At 33.5% G+C, this 6000-nt stretch overlaps 1 pseudogene; it reads right to left on the bottom strand.

Moving 5' to 3' along the window:
• Nucleotides 1-345: 345 nt before the first annotated feature.
• Nucleotides 346-6000, bottom strand: part of LOC141549778 (G2/mitotic-specific cyclin-B1 pseudogene) — a 103719-nt pseudogene continuing 98064 nt past the window's right edge.

Genomic DNA, 6000 nt, shown 5'->3' with positions numbered 1-6000 from the left:
TTTATCCTTCTAGAGAATGGGCTTGTGGGTACTCCAGGGGCTTGTGGGACATACTTACAACCAATGAACAAGCTCCTTTAAAGTATCCTTCAAAGGTGTAAACTCCCTTAAAGATTTGAACTAAAGGTATGAATTCTGAACTAAAAAACCGTTAAGTACCAACTTAGTACTTAGTAAGAACCTAACAGGGGATCATATCATAGTCCAATGGTTCTCAAACTTGTTTTCAGTATCTTTATACTATTATAAATTACTGAAGATCTAGCCAAAGTGTTTTTGTTTATGTGGTTTTTCTTTATAGATATTTACCATATTATAAAAACAAATTTTGTATTTCTAGACTCACTAAAAGAGTTTCAAGGACCCCCAGGATTCTCTGGACCATACGTTGAGAACCATTGCCATAGTCCAACTTTGTGACTTCCATATGGTATACTTAACTAAGGTGTGCTTTTCAATGTTAATTTCTCAATTAGCTGTTTGGCACAGAAGGTACAATGGTAAAGGAGAACCTAAACTGAAGTCTAAAACTTTTAGAATCTTCATTTTCATCTGTTGGACATGGTGCTCTCTGTAATATGGTCAATAACAAAGGCAAGGTTTCCAATTTCAGGTGGGTACATCTCTTCATAATTGCTGAGAATGAACACGGGGTAACACCCACCAACTTCCAAAGTTTTTTAGACACACTATTATTCTGTATAAATCAGTTAATAATGGCCACTGTCATGTACATAGTCTCCTATAGCAACATGAAATTCATATGTGCTTTTACCAACCAGTCAAGTAGGATTTTTATTTTGTTTGTTTTGTGTTTTTTTTTTTTTTTTTTTGTTCCCAGTGGTTTCTGGACCTACCAGATATATTGATCTGATCATGTGCTCTTCTTCAAGTTATTTGGAATAGCAATGCATGTCTTTCACACCTTCACTACAGTAAAATTTTGGATCAGCTGTATCTTTGGAATTCAAAATCTTTCAGTGCAAGTATGATATTAGAAAAAAGTTTGGCACGGAAACTCTTCTGTAGTCACAGACCCAGATGTTTCCATTGGGCTTAGAGATGGAGAATCCAGCCTAATGAGCTCATGAATTAGATTTCTCTTCCTTAACGATTTTAGGTAGAGGCATCTTTTTTAATAACTTGGGAGGCTTTTTTATCAGCTATTTTACTATGGGAAATTAATTTTCTTTTTCAGTGGTAGTTTTGATGGAGGTGACTGCTGTTCCTCACACATTTTGTTGCCAACATCACCAAAGGTCATTTTTAGTTTCAGCCCAGGCTTGGAGGCAGCAGTGGATACAGGCACCTTCTTGGCAGCTGGGACATTGCCTATCAATTAATGGCTCTCAATTAAATATGGGAACAGAAATGTCAAAATATTTTGGAAATAAACTGATTTCTTACTATTTTAGTCCACTAATACACCTCTGATAATGAACTTTTAAGATTTATTCATTAAATTTTCAAGTCAGAAAGTGAGTAAGAGAAAAAGCAAGAATATTATTATGGGAAGACTTAGGTCTGAGTCTGTACTCTACCATTTATTAGGTATGTGCCCTTGGTGAAGTAATTTTATCCCTATGAATTTTAATTTATATATCTAGAAATGAAGGGTCAGGATAAATGAATCTATCAATCAATACCTATTAATTAAGTTCATCTGGAGGAGCTGGCATTATAAGGGTCCATAGACAAAAATGTAAAAGTCACTACACTGAAGAGATTAACATTCCACTGGGCAGCTATGTATGCATGTAGTAGACTATATAAAATACAAGGTAGTTTTCTGAGGTATGAGGAAAGCATAGGCTGTTTGAGTGATGAGTATTTGAGCTATGAAGGAAACTGGGAACTTCAGGAGGCAGAAATTCAGAGATAATACATTCTACACATGGAAGCATTGTTTGGAAAGATGCAGAAATAAAAGATGAAATGTGTATGATGTATACTGCTATTTGTTTCTATCCCAAAGAGTTTATGAAGTCTCTCCCCACTCCAATTCCTTTGCTACTCAGGTCAAATGATCTTTTGAAAATCTACGTCTGACCATGTCACTAGGATTTGGGAATCTCATTTTGGGAACGTTCATCTCTAAATGGAAAAGAGATAGGGGGGAGGAGAAAGAGGAGGAGAAGGAGGAGGAGGAGGAAGAGCAGGGAGGGGGGAGACACAGAAAGATAAAGGGAGAGGGAAAGAGCAAGGTAGAGGGAGAGATAGAGAGCAAGACTGATGGAGACAGAGACAGAGAGGGACACAGATTGCTACAGAGAGAAAAAGAAAAATAGACAAAGAAATAGGGAGACAAAGAGAAAGGCAGAAAAAGAGATAGACAAACAGAGACACAGAGACCCTAAAAATATTAGAAAGCTAATGGAGTCATCTGAATTAAGAAAGACTGAGTTGAGTTAGGAAGCTGATGTATTCAAGAGATGTGGATCAAGATTTGGTAATCTAATTAGGTGACCTCTAAGAATATTTAACTATTAACATTTTATGATTCATTAGCTTTAAACTATGGATATGTTAATGTACTGTTGATTGACTAGAATTATAATATTTAAAAAGCCTATGATTTTATACATTTGGATAATCCTTCCTTCCCATGTTAATTGATCATTTTAAACTAGTTTTCTGACAGGAAAATTTCATTAGGCTCTGGGTCAGATATTTGGGGTGTATTGTTAGACATGACTTGTGCTTGACACCTTTGCAGCTTGGTAAAACTTCTCAGAGAGCCTGCTTCTATAAGCCAAACTCATCTCCACCCCACAGTGAGGAATCAGAGTATTTCGTGGAGGTTTCAACCTAGCATATGTACAGAGTATCAAGCTTAAGTCATTAATGATGAAGAACATATTTTTCTACAGCTGTCAACTTGCAGAAGCCTTCTGTTATAATTTAAATACATGCATGCTCGTGCACTGATGGTTTTAGAAATACATACAAACAGGCATTGCCTTATAAGTATGGAGTTTTGGGGGGTGAAGCAAAACCAAAGTCAGAAACCCTAATCTTTGGCAGGTTATTTAAGCTTTGGGGGACCCACATTCATCAGCTATAAAAAGAAAATGTTGGACCAAACAAATCCTTTTCCCTTTAGCTCCAAATCTATGACTTTAAGAATGTTTACCTAATCTTGGCATCACATGTTGCTAAGGTTATTATTAATTATTCTTCTTGAAAATGACTTATACTTATTTTATTTAAAAATAAAATAAAATTTGAGTTCTACTTGACATGACCCTGCCTGACTGCTTTTGCTGTTCAAATCTTTGATTTCTTATAAATCAAAAGTGATGTTCTTCCCTTATTTTACTCATTTTACAGATGCTTAAACTGAGAGTTATACAGGTTAAGTAACTTGTTCATGGTCACACAGAGAACAAGTCTTTTCTATTTAGTCTCCTTTTCTTTTTTATTATAGAAAAAAAAGGAGGAAAAGTAAAAAACAAACAAAAACAAACAAACAAAAAAAACTCATCATGTGTATTAAAAAACCTTGCTTATTTAAGAATTTCAAATAATTTCATTTCCTATAAGTTATAGGGATTATTCAATCATTTTGAGATGATTGTTGAAAAGTAAATTTTATTTAATAATCCTAAACATCATTATGAAATGAACAAGAGACATTCAGAGGTGGGGAATGCATGAACTCTTTTATCTTCTTTCAATTTTCCTTTTTGTAAGTTATTACTAGATAGGATACAGAGAAAAAGAAGGAATGGCATAAAAACCAATAATATATTTGGTATGAGAGCTTCCTCCATATATAGTAGAGAGATTGCCATTTTGTAGTTCAAATGGCTAAGTCTTGTACCCTCACTTTTCTCCAAGAGACTAATTATTTACAGGAGAAAAAATACCCGAAGTTGAGATTAGAGGTTAAACATCATTCTGCTTATTTTTTTTTTTTTTAATTCAGAGAGAGAGAATTCAATTTTCTCCTTAAATATTATCAGTGTAGGGATTATGGTTTCAGATTCAACCTTACTTCTGCTTACTTTTTCATAATTGGAGTAATCAGGATGATCCAAACTTTACTGTTTTTGCACCAAATGGTAATTCCACAATAAACATACATAGTAACTAGTCAAGAAACTCATTTATTTAATTTATAGAAAAAACAGAACACAGAGAAAATATGCATAGAATATGCATATATCTATAACTATGTCTCTCTCTGTGCAAACATATATAGGTATAGATATATGTGTATATATGCACCTACATACATGTACATGTGTATACATATATATATATATATCACATATATATATATATATTTACATATGTGTGTGTGCATTTATGTGTATGTATATTTCTTTAATCCTAATAAGAGAACTTCATATTGTACGGTTGTATATATATCTATATATATATCTATATATCTATATATATATCTATATATCTATATCTATATATCTATATCTATATCTATATATAGATATATAGATATAGATATAGATATATAGATATATAATATATATAGATATAGATATATATATACCATTATGGCATGTGATGCAAAGAGTTCCTAGTTCTCATCCAAGGGCAAGATCCCCCAAATCTCCATCTCCTTTATGGTTTACTTGGGATGGGGATATAATGGAGCTAGGTGGCTCCTCTCATGTCAGCTTCTTCTCAGTCTTTTTCTTCAGTACTCTGAAAGAGCATTGACATTACCTATCTTCTGTCCCAAACCTGAAAGCCAGAAGTGCCCAAATTACTATGAGACTAAAACTCAAAGAAAATTCAAAGTTCAAAGAAGACTGAAGCTCTTTCTTTCTTGTCTTGAAGTCCATTCACTTGACCCCTACTCAGCATAAGCATTTTTATCCACACAAAAAAAGAGTTGCATAACAATGGACATTAATATAATCTTTGTATTAAGTACTAAGTACTATAGTAATTTAAGTACTTAGTAATATAGTACTAAGATTATATTATTATGTCATATAAACCCACAAGGGACTGAAATGATGAAATTGGGGTATTGCGAAAGAGTAGTAACAATATTATATTGGCTTTGAAGACAGGAGACCTTGGTTCAATTGTTACCTTAGATATTAAATTTGTGACTATTATTTAAGTCACAACTCCTCTGAATTTTTTTTATTTGTAAAAAAGGGATTATAAATATATTTGCTCCACCTACCTCATAATATTGTTGTCAGAAAAGTAGTTCACATATGTTTTAGTGCATATAAAATAGTTATAAGGCAGCAATTTGGTATAGTGGTAAAATGTCTGTCTTAAAATTGGGAATATTCATTGTCCTGAGTTCAAATCTGCCTTCAAACACATACTAATTGTATGACCCTAGGCAAGTCACTTAACCTTGTTTTCTCATCTGTAAAATGAGCTGGAGAAGAAAAGGGTCCACCATTCTAGTATCTTTTCCATGAAAACCCCAAATGGGGTCGTGAATCAGTAGACTCAGCTGACCAACAACAAAAATTAGTTTTGCAGATTGGATTCTTTATATCCTGAATGTTTTCTATCTTGCATTGACCACTTATACCACCTTTGTCCTGCCTCAACACTTCCTACTTCACAAGATACAAGTTTAATGTTAAGCTTTACCGAAAATCAGTTTTTACTGGCAAATGTAATTTGATAGCCAAAGAATAACACCTATGCTTAATTCAGCTCAATTCTTACTCAAATGTTTGCTGTTATAAATTCAAGTGTAAAATAAACTGAGACCAAAAGGAATAGCCTAAATGACCAGTAACAATACTAAAAGTAATTTGTACCTGATTCTCTCTTGAGAGAAAGCCCTCAAACTACTCTAAAAACAGCAAAAACACACATATAAGGCACTGAATTATAGATAAAATGGATAGAAGGCTTTTAGCATCAGGGTAGAATAAAATAGCTGAAGGAAGAGCATAATCAACACTGCAGAAGCCACCACTTAAGGTTGAATGACTTTAGGCCTCATTCTCTTTTTCCCAGGACTCAGATCTTCATTATGTTTCTTTCTTTGAAGCA

Source organism: Sminthopsis crassicaudata, chromosome 1 (genome assembly GCF_048593235.1).
Source record: "Sminthopsis crassicaudata isolate SCR6 chromosome 1, ASM4859323v1, whole genome shotgun sequence".
NCBI lineage: Eukaryota > Metazoa > Chordata > Mammalia > Dasyuromorphia > Dasyuridae > Sminthopsis > Sminthopsis crassicaudata.
Note: the sequence above shows the minus strand (reverse complement) of the source record. Positions and strands in the feature narration are given on the sequence as shown.